Genomic DNA, 19,896 nt, shown 5'->3' with positions numbered 1-19,896 from the left:
CCATTGCAAAACTTTAGAATACCAAAAATCAGTCGACAAACCTCACAATAAACGACAACATGGATAAAATTGAAGACGTTGATCGATTTTCGTTGATTTAATTATAGTTATCTACTGAAACTATCTTTAAGAGGAAGCGAATTATTCGGCTAATCTCTAAATTAGGATTTTAAACGAGACCAGTGTTTAGATACGAAATAATATTTTCTAATAAATACCAAAAAAATAAAAATGAAATGAAGAAACAAAGAATGAACCAAAGGACACTAGTACTTGAAAAAAAGAAACCACTACAGTTGCGGTTCATGTCACTTATTAAATAAACGTGATAAATTAATCTTTATATCAAATTTTCCGTTTTTTATCAGGCTTTATTTTAATGAGCGTGGAACTTAAGCAAATGACGCCTAGTATAATTAGGGACAAAGGTCAGTCGAAAAGGATATACCCAAGTTCTCAAATCTGAAATTGTTCTAAAGTTTTGTTATTTCACATTTTGCAGTTATATTGTATGTTCTCTAGTTTTTTGTAAAATAACCCTATGTCATTTTAGCCTTCGCCAAATATTTTTTAAAGATTGGTAAATTATTAGATTAGAATTCTTGATCGACTATTAGATTAGAAGAGAGGAAAAGCAGTTTTCTTTTTCATCTGGCTTATACAGATATCCAAAAGATTTTGAATCGAAAATATCTAATTGATGCCGAAAGAGGTAGAGGGCGTGTATTACGTAATAAGACGTTTGATTATACCTGAGACCTAGCACAATATATGAGCGTAAGGATTTTCACGTTCAAAGCGTTCTGCTGGAATTAATTCGCGAGTCAATGGAACAAAAGGCGTGGGGATTTGCGAAAGTATAAAATGAATACCAGTCGGGAAAACACTCCTGCATTTTGCAAATAATAAAATAAATGACTCTTACACCAAAGTCGTGCCGTCTTTTATGTCCTTTTTTCCTTTGATCTGCCGAACCTTGTTCTATAATGATCTAAAATAGCTTATAAATTGTAATGAGGAAAAGCATTTTTATCAAAGTAAAGTATGGCGCACAAGCATTTACATGAAAACGAGTATATTTCAGTAACGTGTGGGTGAAAACGTTTTTTCATATCCGATATGATACTTTGAAAGTATACGTGCACCAGAGCCGCACTTTGAAGCAAGAGGAAGTGTCTTATTGCGGATCGTAGGATCATTTCTTAAGGAGGGATTTGTTTTACGGAAATGTGAATGTATAAAATAAAATCTCTTTACATCTTGCAGATTTTAAGGATTAGTTAAAGAAACCCTGCTGTGACAAAAGAAGTTATTTATTTTTCTGCAAATGTTTTAATAAGAGATAAAATCAGTGTACCTTCATACAATACCATGTACTTACGATACACCATAGCTTTTCCTGGGCCTGACTGAATCTTTCCTTCCCGACGTGTGTTTTTCCTTTTAACGTTTTTGAGAAAGTGTGATTTTTAAATAATTTAAAGTATAGGCATGAAACTAAATAAAATAAATGTAACAGTTAAAAACAAATGCCTGAGCGACCAAAATATTTTCACATCGGTACTGTCCTATTTTATCTCAGTGGAACTTAATGTAGCCCAGGCAATCACAATATTTCCAAAAAAGTCTTAACAAAATCTTTTTGTTATAGTGTTTCTAGTGGAGAAGATAAGTTAAAAGTTCCCTTGTCTACATGTGTATCATATTTTTTGGTGTTTGTAAGTTCCTTTAAAACAGCAAGTTACAAGAAGCATTTCTAAAACAACCGATGTGCTTCTGTCAGTTATTTTGTTAATGTTGTAATTTGCGTGCTACAAACATTGCAAAGAGGGCAAGGAAAGTGTAAAATAAACCATAAAACAGCGTAAAATATTTATTGATTAAATACCTTTTTTGGTAGTTTATTCTTTCGATACAAAGTAGGCGTTGGTGTCGTTTTACCTACGCTATCTTTTGCTCAAAATATTAATGAGAAATCGCTGTGAGTGGGAGGGAAACTGGGATCAAGCACGCCATCCAGGGAAGCCAATATAATTGAATCGAATATTTCAAATAGTATTCTGTTATCACGAGGCCCGGAACCCTGTCTTGGCTTTTTCTTACCCTGCGGCCAGCTTAGGTTACACTATAAAAGGACTTTGGCTTTGAGAACTTCACAGTCTGTTTTCAATTGGTTATCGCTTTTGACGTAAGACGAAAGCTGGCAACGAGTATTGGAAACGTAATTGATCATGGAGACAAAAATCTTCGCTACGACGTTTCTACTTCTGTTTTCTCTTCTCTTACCGCCATCATTGTCGTTTTTAGCGCACACTAGACATGGAAAACGTGATTTAGCTCCAGAGGTATTTGAAGTAACTTGTACATACTTCCTACTAGAAAAATAGGTAGATAGCGCAAAGTAACTCCACATAAAAGTTGTCGTTAAATGCTTACTCCTCAGGATTTTATCCACAAAAGCTCACAAACTTAGGCAGTATCACTACGTACATGTAAACTGACATCACAGACATACCCACATCAAGCTTACAATGTACATATCCAACACCTTTTACTTGTATAGTGAAAACGATTGTCAACATACAAATATTTTCAGTTAAGGATGTCATCGACAGACTCATGTTAAGATTAAGATTTATTTAACAGCTTCATATAACCTGCTGTTCTACTTTTAAGAAAAAACAAATACTTGTCGGTTGAGTCACTGACTTTAATTCCTACTCTGGTGTTCAGTTCATGAATGTTTGTTTTTTGGAAAATTTGTCATGGAAAGGCGTTAATTGTTTCTTCCTTTTTCATACACGCATTGAGGATTGAAGATACCATCTTTTTATTTTTGTTTATACTGGTTCCCTGTTTGTATAAATGAAACGTTACCTAAAGCCTTCCTTAATTGGCTTCGGTTTCTTGGCGTATTATTAAATTAACTAAAGAGCTATTTAAATAATATCATTGTATAATATATTTTCTAAAATCTTCAGGTGAATTATTTTAAAAGCATTCAATTATTCTTAGCAATCTATAAAATATCATAAAGGCGTTTGAACGTCATTCGATGCGTAATCGCTTGCTTTTCCTCTCTTTTTAAAAACGAATTTCTGAAACGTTTCCTAGGCTTACAAATTTGGCCAGTTTAAAAGGAAAGTATGGTTTATTTTATCTTATTTTTTTAAAGCCTCATTTTTTGATTAAAAAGCACTCTGCAAAAAATGGACCGAACAAAGAACACCTCGGATATAGGTTTAAGTCAGATTTGTCCCCTTTATTTTTTATCGTTAATATCAATTCTGTATTTCTCACAAATTAAACTGTGATCATGGCAGATGTTGTCAAAATGAAATAACCTAACTTTATTCCGTCTTAAAGAGACCACGTTTTAAATTTCAGACTTTGCAACAAAGCTGTTTTGAACTTATTTGATTCAGATCATCGACTTATGGAGTTTTTTTTATGTTTATTTACCTTCTCTAAAGTAACCTTTTGTTGTATTGTCAGTTCTTCTCTGCCCGAACCCCACCTGCGCCTGCGTGCGGGTTTATTTTATTGTTCAATCCATTCAACAAACTCACAGTACACACACCTGCAGTTTATGATAACGGAAAATAAAGAACAATTACTTGAAGTTTCTAATGGTCTTAAGAACAGGAAGTGGCCGTTTTGTTTGATTTAAGGTCGGGTATTCGACGTATACGACTTTGAACCTTTACATGGCTTTCAAACTTTGCATTTAGGAAGTCATCTGGGTTCTTCAAACTCGAGTCTTGAATTTTCTCATAACAAAATGAAAAAAATTATTTTTTTAAATTAAATTTAATTTATTTTTTATTATGAAAAATATCAAGGGATCAAGGCATGAAGATAATTTATTCCATTAATAAATTACGGCTTAGAATTATTCGGGCTATTCCTGCTATTGTCATTAATACATATATATACATTTTCTTTTCTTTTCTTTCTTTCTTCTTTTTGCTTTACCTAAGGTGAACACCAATGCTGAACTAAGAGAGTTTTGCCAACAAGTGGAAAGGAGATGCCTGGAGAGTATATACTCTTGGAGGGAATCACTTAAAGGAGAGAAAGGACATCAAAGACAATTTAAAAGAGGCCCGAAGATAGATAATAAATTTTTCTCGGATAACAACACTCCCTGATCAACCAAACTAGTTTCTTTAAGGCCTTAAGACGATTCTTTGATTGATTACGTAACCCTCATGCAGTAAGCAGCCCTATTTCGTTTTTTTAAATAATAAAGCGTCGAGACAAAATAAACGAAACTCTTATTTTTTCCAGTTCTGAATTTGAATAAGAAATGATTTGTTTCTGCTTAACCATCGACACATGTTTTAAAACATTAAACTCTCATTTTGTTTTAAACATGTTATTTTAAAGTGTCATTATCGATGAAGTCGAAAAGAATCTATTTTTAGAATTAATTTTAGTTAACTTCTCAGGTTAGATGAAATCTATATAAAAGCTAAGTAAAATTCTATTTAATTCTTTTGAGTATCTAACGTGCGCTTTATCCGTTATGGGGAATGGAGGGGCATTTTGTCGATTGTCAGGCACAATAATATTTGTTTTGTTTTACTCCTTTTCGTCTGTTAAATGAATTGTGTATGTCGATGTCAAAGTTAACGGTTCGTTTCCTTTTTTTCATGATCTACAATTAGCCGTTTATTTTGTCAGGGGAACTTATGCTAAAAATGACAGATAGATGTAGTTAATTTTGAGGCAACACGGCTCCTGCTACAGTGTGCCTCGAGAAAATGGCTGGAAAAGTGTGAATTCGAAAGAATAAATCCTGAAACTCTAGGATCCAGGTACGAATTTATCGCTTAAGCAGATAGATGGAGCATGACAACTTTTTTCAGCGTTAGTTTTTCTGTTTTTTTTTTTGAAATTCTACTTGCTAGATTTTTAACGTTTTTTCTTTTCTTTTGTGAACCTACGAAGATACAGATACAGAATTTGATTGGGGCCGATTTTCCGATATACATTTGTTGTAAGAAGTATTTTGTTACCGAAAGTGAAAAATGAAAAATCACCCCAAAAAGCTTAGTTAAGAGGCCCAGTGCACACTGGACTACGGTACTAAACGATTTTTATTCATTGCTACAGTCTTTAAAATCTTCAAGAAAATTTATATGATATGCCCTACTTGTCTGTTTTCGTCTGTTTTGATTATCACAACTTCCTTTAAATAAGACTTTACTCGTTTTAATCTGACTTTACACTGTTAATCCCCTAGCGACGGAATCGGAGTCGAAGTCGGAGTCGGAGTCGTAAGTGGAGTGGTAAGAGCGCTTATGACCTAGCGAAGATCAAAAATCGGAGTCGTAAGCGAAGTCATAAGCTCGACGGAATCGGAGTCAGAAGAATCAGCACGTTTCCATTTCTTCTGACTCCTCTTATGACTCCGTCGCTTACGTTCTGCTTATGATCTAGTGAAAACCAGATTGTCGGAGTCGGAAGAAGAAGTCGAAGGATAAACCAATCACAATGCACGTTCTCACGCTTTGTGATTGGTTTAGTTCTTCCGCTTCTGCTTCTGACCCCCACAATCTGGTTTTCACTAGATCATAAGCGGAACGTAAGCGACGGAGTCGTAAACGGAATCGGAACGCTGTTTTCACTAGATCATAAGCTCTACGCTTCTGATTACGACTCCGACTCCGACTCCGTTGTGAAAAACCAGCCTAAAGTTTGGTCAGTACTCCAATGTTCATCACTGCTTTGCTATTCCAGCATCAGGTTATCGATCATCTTTGTAGAGGTGCTGGTTAGCTTTTAACCACGCTGTCATTGATATTAGCTGTCGGTTTAAGTATTAAATCCTGCAATGTTGGATTGACGTTTCACGACTAGTTTAGATGCACAGTTTGTGTTAATAAACGCACCTTCGGGCTGTATAACCCTGCTATTTGATTAAGTGAATCTAAACTGAGAACTTGGCACAACAAAAAAATCATTTGACCATCGCCTTACTCTCTCTTAACCAGTATTTTATCCTTTGTGTTTGTATTATCATGTCTGAATCCACACTGTATGTCAACCCTATGTGTACTTAAAAATCATGCCTCTCTAATACGGTGGTACGTCTCTTTTCCGTTTGTTTAAAGTCAGCTGATCTGGAGTCAAAGTGGAACGCTTGCCATTCGACGCTGTGCTCTTCTTGTGTCCTGATGTAATTGACAAATTAAAAACAAATTAATGCCACAGATCAGTGATTATAACAATTGTCATATCTTTTAAACTTCATGTATCAATAAACGATTAAATGAATTAATATAATTATATCAACAAAACAAATTTCCACGTGCTTGATATTTTTTCTTCAGGCCCGTTAAATAAATGATTATATGCAGTCTGTATTAGTTATAACAATTAAATAGGGCTCGTGGCAGAGTGGAAAAGGAAATAATATGGCATAAAGAATAACTAAATGATTAGAATACCCCCCACCGCCATAAAAAAAAAAAAAAGAAAAAAAAAAAAGAAAAGAAAGAAAGAACAAACAATAATCAGAAAATAGTCAAACCTAAAAAGTACAGTAGTGGAATTCGGTTTATGACTATGGCGGTAACATCACAGCGGCATATTGTGATGTTACCGCCATAGTCATAAACCGAATTCCACTACTGCCAAATACCTTGCACGTTTCCACCTGCAGGTCGTAAACAAGTACTGAGCATGGTTGATTCAACCTGTTCTTTTGTATTTACGCATGGAAACGTGCAAACAAAGCAAGCGGTATTCTTTCTTGTACTATATTCAAGTTAGTAATTTTTTTCTTTTGTCGGTGTTCCAACTTCCTCTTCCATTCTGTGCGCGATTTATCTTCCGCAATGTTTTTCGATTCAATGTGGCTTTTTTCCCTTTATTTTCTTCAGTCTTTTACCCCTAGATAAACACAATTCGTTTGGCTCGCTAATAGTCAACAAAAAGCTGTACAACACTGAGGTTGTGATGGACTAAGGCTTGGAGTTAGAATAAAGAAGTGCTCTAGGAAAAAAAATTCTGACAAATTGTCCAACGATTAGTTATTCAAAACTCCATAGTGAGGAAATAAGATAAGATAAAAATAAAGTTTATCCTTTAGGTAAAAGTAGAGAACACAGGATCTGGACTTTAACTTTTCTTCCTTACTTTTTTTTCAGAATAGTAACTCAGCAATTCAAGTATACTCTATAGTGATTTTCCAACAAATGGCCAATAAATTGCCAAGTTCTCAGTTTAACCTACTCAGAGCTTCATAAATCAAATTGGCTATCAAATTTTGGTAATTAAGAGTGGTATAGAATAGTGATTGTTATTTCTAATTTAAAACAAAACAGTACCAAATTGGAAACGCCGTGCAAGTTCTTCCTTAAGACGGAAGACACAAAAGCATCTTCCCGTCTTTCAAAACGTCTTCTTTGATCAAGTCGCCTTCGTCGTCTGTATTTCCTCCGTTTTGGCCCCTCAAACGCATCAGAACTTGTCCGGCTTAACAGCTCACAGCTTAGAATAAACAATAACGTTATGAAGACAAATAACTTTTTGGACTCCATATCCCTAATTCGCAACAATGCTGCCTCTGGCTGTTAACAAGTTTGTGATGATTCATCAACTGCTTTGAGTTTTGAACTACATGAGATCACGAACAAGACCTCCTGAGGCGCTAAGTTACGTTTCTGTTTCGATTCATCTTATTTCAGTCTTATAATTCAATAACGGAATATGTGTAGGAAGACCACCCGAGGTGATGTGGTGATCTAGTATTTATGTTTTGAATGCACTATTATTGGTCTTTGGTTAAGGCAGGTTATGTGTTTTACCTTGGTAATTATCATTTACGTTGTTTACTGACATGCGAAGAAGGAAACTTGGGGAAATAGCTTTGTTATGTTTTGCATTTTATTTCTAGTAATGCTAACGGAACTATTAAAGTTATGTTCCACCGTAAAGGTGTTCGTCATAAGTAAGCAAATAGTTTGTTATGACTTACTTATAAGCATTAAAGTAGGCCGGCGCCGCCGGCTTGGCAATTTGTGACCTTAATGATAATGACAAGATAAAGTAAGCTGGATTTTTAAAAACACAAACTTAGCGAAATTTGGCGCCATCTGCGTCGAAAAGGGCCAGAAGGAACGCTTTTTTGCGTCCGATGACGACCGAAATTCACAAGTGACGAAAGAAAAGAAGAGAAATGATTTTAAGTGCGAGGAGAAAGAAAGGACGTGGTGGGGTGGGGGGATAGAATTGCATTAGTTACACTTTTAGTTTTTATGTTAACTATGTTGGTTTATGTTGGAGATGAAGGAAAAGGCCTATTTCGCGACCTAATGTTCTCAAAATCCAGCTCAAGATATAAATATTGATGTACAGCTTTTTTATCTGCATTCGTAGAACTCAGGCAAGGAACTTCAAAATTTCAGTTTCACTTTGAACTACCTCGGTTGCCTGTATACTGATGGCCTCAGGCGTGATTCGGCTTTTTTTGGTGTTTATTAGAGTCACCAAATGAATGGATTTCTTTTAGATATTGGCTATGGGGACCACCTAATGCTAATAAAAGGTCACCTAGCGAGGCACCTCTACTAAATATATTTTTAAACTTTAAACTGACACCACGAAAGCTATAATATTAATAGAGCTTCATAAAACTGAAAGCATTTTCAATTTCATGAATTCAGATACAGCTCAATGCCTTGTTCCTAACTATCGTCTTATGGAAATAAAATACTAGTCCCCCCTCCCCCCCCCCCCCCAAAAAAAAAGAAATAAAATAAAATAAAATATATATATAACAAAAAAAAACAACGAAATGGCTTTTCTTCTTCCTTTTTATGGACGAAGTTAACGGCAATCTGCATGTGTCCTTGATAAAACTCGCCCTTCAATTTATTTCACATACAAACAAACAACAAACAATTCAACATCATGAGACAAACAAGAGTTGTTGTCGACATGTGCAAGATGCATTTCATGTTATTATGGCACCCCCCAACTTCTTTCAAAAATTGAAATGCTAAATAAAAAAATATATATTCCTCATCGTTTTATCTAACACGCTCCGTTTGTCAAACTTAGGCAGATTTTTTTGAAGTCGATATCTTAAATAACGTTACACGCCATCCATGAAGCGTAGTTATTAACATTTTTTGATGGGGAACTTACGAATGAACTTACACACTAACGTTATACCGCTTCGTTCTCCCTTTCTAGTAGACGAGCGGCGACCCTAAACTAAATTAAAGTTCAGGCTTTCTCGGCGTTATTTTTCTTTTACGGCCCCCAATACATTTTTCGGGTTCAGGGATACGGTTTTATTTGAAGGTTTGGATTCAGAATAGGGCGAGATTCGGGATCGAAAGTCGGGTTTACGGATTGAGCCAAAATTTACGCCCGGATGACGGGTGGGATTGAAGAATCCTGGACCCTCTTATGCCATAAACTAGTCTGAAAATTTCCTTACCATTTGCCCAAACTGTGATCCGACTGGTTTACCCTTGTAAATGGAAAAGAGCCTTTTTGTCGTAATCTCGTAGTGAGGGTCAAAGAATGGGACCAAAAAGTGTGACGATACACGCTTAGTGAAATTGATTATATTACCCTGTTTAAACTTTGAGATCGACTGAAGACCATGAAAATCAATTACCCTATTCAGCGGCACATACCCGTTTAGGCCAAATAAGTGAGTTCCACCGGAGGGAAATTAAACATTTTTTTAAATTCATATATATGATGTGTTTTTGATATCGCTAAAACTCATTTAATTTTGATACGATTCTTGCAATGGGGATGACCAGTCGTTTAAAAGTGATGTTATACGAGACTATTGCGACGACGATTTTTAGGACAACAACGTTGAAACTTTCTTTTTTACCATTTGATAACAATGTTGCGACAATGCTGCGACGCTGTGTTACACTGATAATCGTCGTTGTGAAACGTCCGGTGTAGCATGGCCATGTTAAATGCTGTCATCGTCGTCAGTTTGATAGCCTGCGTGGCAGGCGTTCGAAAGGGAAGGGGAAGGGAATTGAGGGCTTGAACGCTCTATTAGAACTTATCGCGTTCTAGTTTGTATATTAATGTCTGTGTTTCGTTTTATCAAAAACCTTATACAGAATTATATTGTTCGACAAGTCTCTTGTAATCGATAATGTCAATTATTGTTTAGAGTCGTTGGCCTGACATTTGTAATGTCCCCAAAAAGGCTACAACGAGGGAGCAGCGTAAGAGGAAGTGATCAGGAGCCGATTACTTAATCGGCTCCATGAAGTGATCTATTAGTAAATAATGTGTTTAAGGCAGTAACATTGAGGGTATAATTATGTTAATGACTCACAAATCAGTCGTAGCACGTAAAGGTTTGCTTGTTGCAAGTATGTTTTAAATTACCTTAAACTGAAGTACGAACCACTTAACGTACATGTAAGAACGTGACAGCTCTCGTGTTAGACTGTACACCTTAACCCTGACCCACCCTCGCTAGGGGGTGGGAATCCTTTTCTGATCCCGGAAGCCCATAGTTTATAAGCCCCCGGCTTCTATGTAGGCTTCCTTGCCTTTAGCACTTTAAAGATTTGATCTTGTAAACAACAGACCTTGTCACGGTTTTGGACGCCATCTTGAAGTGTAGGCAAATGCGTGAGAAATTACAGTATTTGTATGAGAATCTAATGTCGAATAATTTCCGTAGAATGGAGCTGTTCTGAAAAAAATATCAATTGTCAACTAAAGCTTCACTCCTAAGGATTCTACTAAAAAAGAATTGAGGGCGTTACATGCGCTAGAAGACCTAGAACCACTTTTTAAAATTTTCTATACATTTGTCTGTAAGAAAGTCCGGGGAAAAATTACAGACAAATATATGGAAAATCTAAAGCAAGCCTCTGGAGAATTTAAGCACAGGTACACCCCCCACCCCCCGCCCCCCGCCAAAAAAAAAAAAAAAAAATTAGCGCAATCCTTTGCTTTGTAGCTTTAGTTTACAATTGATATTTTATTGATTATTTCAGAACAGCCGTTTTACGGAAATTATTAGACATTCAGGTTTTCATTCAAACACTGTAATTTCTCACACGTTTGCCTACTCTTCAAGATTTAGTTAGAAATGTGTATTATCTTTAATGTATTATAAATTTCTGTATACTGTCGATTGAAAAAATAAAAATAAAAATAAATAAAAAAAAAGGAATGAATGGATGGATGATTCGATTGTCGAAGCGATTGCAAAGTCTCAGCAGTTTAGTTCACTGCCGAGTGGGCGGACTTCCCTCGCAAAAAATGGCGAGTGCCGTTCATTTGAAAATTCCAGAACCAGTTAACATGGTTAACATCCTAAAAGTTACCAAAATGCTGTTTTGTGGGGGTATGGTCCAGCACCCTTAAGGATCAATTAAAGCCAATGAAGAAGATGTTGCTAGAACTTCCGACCACTGAGATCAGAATTAGACTGTGTGGGCTGAAAAAGCTTAACATTCTGAACTTTCTTAACTAAACGGCTTCCTCGACACATTGAATGTCGTTAAAGTCCAGGTGCAGTGTTTGTTCAAGCTTTATACAAATATTTTTGGTAGCTCCAGGAGCTGCTACAAATCATTTGAATTGAAGAGGTATCGGTCTGTGTGAGGGGAGGGGGTGGCTTACACAAGCTAAGGAGGTATTTGTTTTGCATTACATTGCATTAATATGACAGTGCACCTTTAAGGACCAATTCTACACCGCTCGTACGTCTGACAAATATGTCCGTAACTGAGAAAGCTATTTGATAGGGAAAACCGGGAGTTGTTCAGTTAGAGCTTTGCGAACGGAAATCACTAGATTTACCTTTAAAATAAATCTAGTAATTTCCGTTGGTACTTTAATTAAATTGCCATTTGTAAAACTTGACCCAGATAGTCTTTACTGCTACTTTGAAAAAACATTCAGAGAGTGACATAATTTTTCCCCGCAGGATCCCGGTACCCCTTTTCACTGAGATACACAGCCTCGGAAATGCGCAGTTAAAACTATCTTTTTTATTATAGTGACGTAAACAGACATCTATAATTAGTTCTAAGGATAGTTGTGCGCAATAAAACTATCCTTTTTATTATAGTGACGTCAATAGACATCTATAATTAGTTCTAAGGACAATTACCGGCCTGACGGTTTGTCTGTTCCAAGTTAAGAGGTAACCCTCCTTTGCAAAACGTGAAGTGTCTTTTAAATTGCAGTTAGAGATAGCATCCTTTTCTTTCGCATCGTTAACGAGTCTAGATTATGAATACTCTTGTTTTGGCCTCTGAACAGGATTGAATGCGATATATTTATTGACAAGGCCATTAGTGGGTGGCGGGCTAGGGTACCTTCAGAAACATAAAACCGCCTGTTTTTCTTGTCAATGACATTGACTTCCGACATATGTTACTAAGCTTAGCTTATAAGAGTGAAAGTGATTGCAAGGTTTGGTAATGATTGAAAAGGCCACATACAGTTAAAATTTGGTATAAATTCTTGGTTTGTTCGTGTGCGCTTTACCAGAAACGTAGCCGGAGTACAGATATTTTAATTCTGAGGTGAGTGAGAATAATTTAATTTAGTGCCCAGAATAAATTTTGTAGCAATCTGCAGTGGGTATGAATAGTCAACGTCAGTACTCGGAGATAATCCCAAAATCGCACTGACACAGCTCAAAATTCGTTTTCGCTGATACGTTTTACATTGATAGAATATTGTATCGTAGTTAACAAAAGAGGGTTAATTTGGTCTAATTTTTTGCGTTTATAAGGGGAATTAAATAAAATCGGTTGGGTCCGTTTTGAACCAAAATGAACTCTTCAACATGATGAAATGAAATTTCACTTTATTCGTGGCTCTCTCAAGTTAGCGGGATAAAGCCAACAAATGATTGCTTACTATGAAGAAATAGCTCGCCCCTTGGTAAAATTTAGATATTGTTTATAGTGACAGATTGCTTACTGTATAAGATCCATGGAGAGGCACTTCGTTGCCTTTTCTGAATGGCTCCAAAGTGACATAAAAGACCTGCCTAAAAATCGGTCGGTACGCCAAAATAGATCCTCAGAATAAGCTTTCTGTATAGTTTAAGGATAGATGTTTTAGGTCTTCTTTTCATTTCTTTGAGATCTTTTTAAGTTTTTCGATACGACCTCCCCGAAGTTTGCTAATTTGCGGACTTTTCGATGACCGCCAGTTGAAACTGTGAGAAAGTACCGTGAAAAAGGAGTATTACTTTTGGATACTGATGAGTCTAAAATTATAAGTGCAAGTGAGATTTAGCTTGGTGATACACAAATGTCACTGCCTCTACGTTATTTTTAAAGCTAACGGCAATTTGGCAATGGTTTTATACAGGACTGCGATTCCATGCATGATATGGTGACATTGATTTTCTACACGTCACGCACAGACTTTTGACACCATCATAAGACTTCATCTTCACTTCGAATAACGGGTGAGCGAGTTCTGCACTGATATCTTTAGCTTTATATTCCGTTTCCTTTGGGTTTAACAGTAAGGGGGAAAGGAATTCACGAAATCTTTATTTTGACTGCTTGAAGCCATTGTGCAAATACAGAACACTTGTGAAAATAGTATATCTGTCTTCAAGATTGTCAACACGGGATTTTAAAAACAGAACTAAGCAATCAGATAAAGGTTCGGTCAGAAGATGCCTTCAAAACTGAGAAAAGTTAGATTTTGGACTGGCATAAAGTCGCTTAAAATGGGGATTAGTTTGAGACTGGCATCAACAAAATGCATGAACAATATTTCCGTATATACACATATGTTTACATTTCTTGAGGAGCTTCCGGATAATTGAATTACTTTCGCGCAATTTACAACCAGTCTTCACGGCAAGAAAACCCTCATTTACCAACAATTTTACAAAACGGCAAATCCTAGGAAATTCGGTATTCTCCATCTTTCCCACCTCTGAATACATCCCACAAATTCCTAATTTTCCTTGTGAGAATTCAATTAGGAAGTGATCGGTCGCCTGCGTAGCAGGGGTCGAAAGGGGTAGGGGGCTAAAAAAATCGAGAGTTCACTTTCCGTTTTCCTTCACTTTGCTGGGATGGCTCGGCTCATGCCTTGTCTCCTCGATAAATTGTAGTTGACCCACTAGCTGAGATCTCTTTTCGAGCAACTGGGATCTCGTCAGCCTGTCTTCTCATACAAACACGACAAAAATTTTATAAGGATACAAGGCATGAGCAGAGCCAGCATGGCTCACTTCATATCAGACAGCTTCAGTGAGTGCGAAACAGAAATTGATCTTATGGCTATATAGTCAGAGGTGTCTGCTTTCAAACACCAGAAAAGTCCATGACATGACCATTTTCCCGTTGCCGACCGCATGAGCTTGGATTGGGTGACGAAAATTTGTGTTACTGTGCAGAAAACTAACAGAATAGGTTCGGTCTGGAATCGAGTATATAGGGTTTTCGCGGAATCGACTGCGAATGAATGTATTCATTACGTTTCAATTCCAAATGAATAAGAAAGAAATAACCAAATTCGAAGTCGATTTTAAGAAATTTTTCTGTTGGCGTTTTAATCTAAGCCGGATGTTGACATATAATTTTTTTAGAGGCTAGATCTGCAAACGGGTGTGAAAAATGTCATTTTTGGTCTGAGATAGGGCCAAAATTTGAAGAACCGGGCGGCACCCCCCAAACAAGAATTCCGGGTTTATCTCAAATTGTCAAAATTTTCTGGCAGAGCCCTCTAGAGAAACTCGCTCCTTCAGCGGTCTTTGAGCTCGTGCTGTGTGGGCTAACCCCATCAGAATTCGAAAAAAGCTTCGCTGTCTCTGACTTTTCACTGTCCTGTCAGGGAAAAGTTAATGTCAAACTGAAATATGCCTGGCAGGACCTTAACTAGTAGGAAATAGAGCAATTCAAAGGTATAATCGTATAATTATGCCACTATAACTAGTCGTGTCTTCCCACTTTCTTCCATTGTCAGCTATCTTTGCGCTTGCTACCATTGATGACGTTTGAAGTCCATCAACATAAAAAAGGGGTTTCAAATCCAACGGCGGGGGCGGGACAAGGGGGCTGGGGCTTGGGGGCAATAAAAAAGGCAATATGCAAGACATACAAGGTAGACTGTATATTGTACTTTTAGTGTACACTCTTTTAGAGCGGTTTTCATTTGAGTGTCGAAAAGTAATTGGTTTTGCACTTTCTACACGATACGATTGGCTTAAAAGATTCGCGCCACCTTTTCATCCAATCAGAAGTAAAACCAAAGCCAATTGTGACTCGCTCGCATGCATTTTCCCGCGCTTTGCGTCAGCCACATGTAATTACTTCGAGTTTTGATTGGTTCAATGTATTGTCTGTGTCCTATGTGATTGGCCAGAGTAATTACTTTGGTTTTGGTTTTACGACACTCAAACGAAAACCACTCTAACCCGGAATCCCCTTGATTTTGTACAATGAGCAACAAGAACAAATACAGCGAATAGCAAAGGATTGCGAACCAATTTTGTTTCGCAGTAGAGGATAAGGAAATATGCTGCGCGACTTTTGGTCAGCCGAAATGGTAACAGATCTGGTAACGAAAAAGAAGGAGAGCAATACTGTTAGTTACCCTAAATCGTTTCTTTGAACGACCGATTAACATTTAAAATTGCAGAAAAGAAACTGTTAAGCGGGGTTTACTGTTATGAGAGTTAATGTGACTTGGGAAACAGAAAAGTGTCCTTTGTCCTTATTAACCGGTGTCCGTTTTAGGCGGGTCATTTATAGAGAAAATATATGAACTTTTTGTCGGGTCACTGGAGACTTTCTCTTATATCCGGGTGTCCGTGGAGCGAGGTTCCAGTGTATCATATACTTTTCAGTTATTTCTAGATGTGTGTGTGGGGTAAAGTTAAGGCTGAGCTCATTTTCTTTACCTGTATAACTTTAATTTGAAAACTTCAGCCTCTGATTTTGAACGTTTTCCTAATAATGATTCGCTTTTCTTAAGTCAGGAAAGTTTCTTAGAATGCCAAGAAGAATTTTGAGGAAAATTCCCTTTCGTGTTCATTTGTCATGCGTATTGCATGACACATGGAATAATGTTATAAAAGATGCTGGGTCATGGAGAGTTTAAAGCGCCCATGGAATGAGACAAAGGGCCTGTTTACACGGAGGTGGAGGACACCAGGTAGGTGAGGTAACATGTGACCGGTCACCCCACCTATCATGTAAACGTAATCAAGTTAAAATGAGAGATTATATGGACAGGCGGGTTACGCCACCTAAGCGGGTTACCTCACCTACGTGGAGTCCCCCACCTCCATGTAAACAGGCCCTTATCGTACTAAAAATGAAGCGGGTAAGTGTTAACAACTCAAGCGAAGGGGAAGGGTATACAAGTGAGATTTGGCGAAGCACGTTGGAGTCTAATGGGCTTTTGGCCTAGTCGCAGCGCGAGGTCACGCAAACGGACGCGATAGCAAACAGTTACCGCCGAAGTCTGGTGGGTTCCTTGTTGCTTTTCTTTATATCGGACTTTTCTACAGGTGAATTTGGTCTGTCTAAAAGTTTATTAGAGATTTTTATAGTGATAAGTGGTGAAACTATGTGCCGTTTGATTGTAGCGGTGACCTTCGTTTTGCCTGTCTCCGTGATGTAAGACATTTCAACATGGCGGAAGGCGAAATTGTGCTCACTTTAAGAAGTATTTGCCAAAAAAGTGCAAAAGGTCCCAAACAAATAAAGTTGTAGAAAGTTAAAAGATGACCAAAAGGTTTTCTGGTGAGATTCGTTGCGTACCGCGGCATGTTCTGACATGTTTGTTTTGACGAAAGCCACACAACCAAATTCAGAAAGGATGTTGGTGTGCTTCTTCAAAAATCATATATTTTTTTGTGAGCAGCGTTAGCCAGCTGTTTTCGGAATCAATGGACTAAAGTAACTTTAGTTTAACTGAATATTCGTAAAGATACTCTAGAAAGATGGACTAAATGACTGAATAACCTTGTGAAAGTTGGCAAATTTTAAGGTAATAACCACGAAAAATACCGTTTAAAGTTAAAATTAAATTTCTTTCAAACGAAACCTTATTCATTCAAATAAACTTTGAAATCATCTGTATAGTACCTGAGCCTACAAATGAACAAAGTATAAGCGAAATCAAATTTTGAGCTCTGTCCGCGGCCCGATATTTGAATTGATTCTTACTGGCATCTCCTCTTAATATTTAATGGCACGCAACTTGCTGTTATCTAAGCAAACTGCATGTAAGCAAGGGGCAGTAAGTATAAGGAAATCAATCTATGGGTTGAAATCTTTTTCGTGCTATCTTTCCTTGCTATGATCGCGTCCACCCTACAAGGTCTGAAATACTTGGCTCTTCAACACTGAAAGTAATTGCCAATTACTTATTAATTAAGTAATTGTTCCTCTTAGAATGGAATAACCTGCTATTTATACTAAAAATGATTTCATTGGCATTATAGAAAGTTGCAAATTGTTCAAATCCTAAAGTCCAATAAAGGGAGGCATTGACTTTCGATCTTGCCCCTTTGTATTACTACGCGGGTATCGCCGTTTCAAATCATTTGTAAATTGTAGCCAATTCGAGTTTTTTTGATTTTTGATTTTTTTTTATGGGGGAGGCTGATTCCATGCTGTTGCATTGTCTATATCAAAGAACATAAATGTCATTAGCGTGCATTAATTGTCTGGACAACACAGCCTCATAGGTGGGACCTGTTTTTGAACTGATTTGTGCAAAACGCGATTCCCTGGCGAAATTTAGGCCAGTCCTTAACTTTGCTTAGCATTTGCCCAATCCGCGAACCGACCGCTCTGCCGATGCAAATTTCTTTATATATATCGATCCGAATGTCGAGTTCATCAAATATAATAAATAACTGTCAGTATTGAAGACGAATTAGTAAATTTATTTAGAATTTACTATCTCCACAGAGTCTCGCCGTGTGACTTGATCGTCTGTTACATGTACATCCCGCGAGTGATCTCTCAGTTTAGAGGATATTGACATCATAAAAGACACAAAGAATTGGCCTCTAATTCAAGTAGTTTTAAAAACAAAGAAGAGACAAAGACATTGATGATAATGAACTCCAAACGTTTCTTCATCTTTATTACCTTGTGGCTCATTGTTAGCATCGTTCTGTTGGATGAGACTACGGGATTTGTAGGAGATAGAAAATTGCGACGACTACTACTACGACGTCGTCGAAGAGTAGGAGGAAAGGCCAATTTGATCTCTGACGTATGTATACACATTTTTTGTACAACAAAGTGTGGACCAGATGCTCCCTCTGTCTCTTTCACTTATCAGATATTACACCAGCGACAAGCGTTGTCAAGTTTTTAAGATGTTGGGTAGAAAATAGTACTCCCCACTCTCTCCCAAACCAAAGTTAGTTGTGTTTCAGGTGGTCATTTTCTCGGACAGCTGTTGCCAGTAAAAGAGAAACAACAACCAACCAAAAAAAAAAACAACAACAACAAACAAACAACAGCAACAGAAGAAAAAAAAAAACAAACGAAAACAAATCAAGACGTCTTGGTGATTCCTTATAATGTTTCCAGGGCCCGTAGATGACTGCAAATGTTTTCAGAATTTTAGGTGTATGAAAAGAGAGAAACTTTGCGCTATTTTGATCCACAATATGGACAATATGAGTTAACCTGGATACTCCTCACATCTATTTGGCTCCAGATATAAAATTTTTTCTTCTCCCCCACCCCCCTAGATTTCAGTGGAAGGAGAGGAAGAAGACAACACTCGAAGACATTCCGAGAAGACAGGAAGCAAAACATCCACCTTAATTTGGCGTGATTCTGGTGACTCCGCCGGTGCTCAAGATGGCTGTGGCATTGAAACTTGTTAGTCAGTGTAAAGTCACACCTTCTTTCGGGAGTTTTAGCTGATTTATCAAGTTATGACTAGTAATATATTGAATTTCTTCATCTCTTTCATTTCTGAGCTACTCGTCCTAGCTACTTTTTAACAGATCATTGTGTGAGGGTTTCCTAACTTTCAATCTCAATAGTTATTTCAGTTTCTTAAAGTCTATACTGTAATTAATTTCAAATAATTATGGAGAAATAAAAAGATATTCATTCGATATGCTGGTGGATATTAATAGCGATACAAGCTGACGTCACACTGATATCAATAATTATCAACCAGAAGCACATTGTCCACATTCAAAGCGAATTATTTTATTTCATTAGTTACAAATTTGAATACATGCGGTATGTTTGAGAATAAACTCTAAACTACTACTAGCAGTTCTTGTTGACACAAAAAATGAAGAATCGTCATATTAAAAAAATCATTAGAGCGCAAACGTTAGCCTACACTCTTCTAATTCATGTGCGTAATGTTTTTTAGATATTGAATATCATAGCAATTTTTGTGTGGTCTTAGTCTCTAACAACATTTGAAACTCTCCTTATGTGATACTCCAACAGTAAAAAAGCGGCAAAGAAGGAGAGAAACACTGAAAGCAAAAGTGGTCGACAGGAAATGCTTAACGACATGTTGAAGCAGTTGCCTTCTTTAACCCTCGGAAGTAAGGACCATAAGGTTTTTCTGAGTTTTTTTCCTAAAGGATAGAACATCAGCACCTGACATTTACAGTAGCTGTTCGTTCATCCCCCGCCCAGATATTTAGACATGTTTAGTGATGGTCAGTAGCTATGGTTATGAGATATGACGTCACAAGTAACAGGTGGTCAAGCCAATTTTGGGGGAAAATACAAGTTTTTTCAACTTCTTTCAACAATACAAGTAAATCTTGTGGCTAAAATCACGCAGAATGCTTATTTATGTGTTATTTTTCATAAAAAGCACAAAAAAAAAAAAACAAAAAAAAACATTTCTTGCGGTTTTAACTTGCCTGAATTTCATCCGATATACTTC

General features: G+C 37.0%; 1 long non-coding RNA gene across 2 annotated transcripts; it reads left to right on the top strand.

Moving 5' to 3' along the window:
- Positions 1 to 12,397: 12,397 nt before the first annotated feature.
- LOC140944016 (uncharacterized) lies at positions 12,398 to 19,096 on the top strand. Of its 2 annotated transcripts, none has more exons than XR_012166657.1 (3): positions 12,398 to 12,548; positions 17,925 to 18,234; positions 18,722 to 19,096. It is a non-coding gene; the product is annotated as an uncharacterized lncRNA (long non-coding RNA). The 2 variants fall into 2 exon arrangements; XR_012166658.1 differs by lacking the exon at positions 12,398 to 12,548 and adding an exon at positions 13,354 to 13,447.
- The last annotated feature ends 800 nt before the right edge of the window (positions 19,097 to 19,896 follow it).

The sequence above is a fragment of the Porites lutea genome, chromosome 7, assembly GCF_958299795.1.
Source record: "Porites lutea chromosome 7, jaPorLute2.1, whole genome shotgun sequence".
Classification (NCBI taxonomy): Eukaryota; Metazoa; Cnidaria; class Anthozoa; order Scleractinia; family Poritidae; genus Porites; species Porites lutea.
The sequence above is the reverse complement of the archived record's forward strand: the minus strand, read 5'-3'. Positions and strand labels throughout refer to the sequence as shown.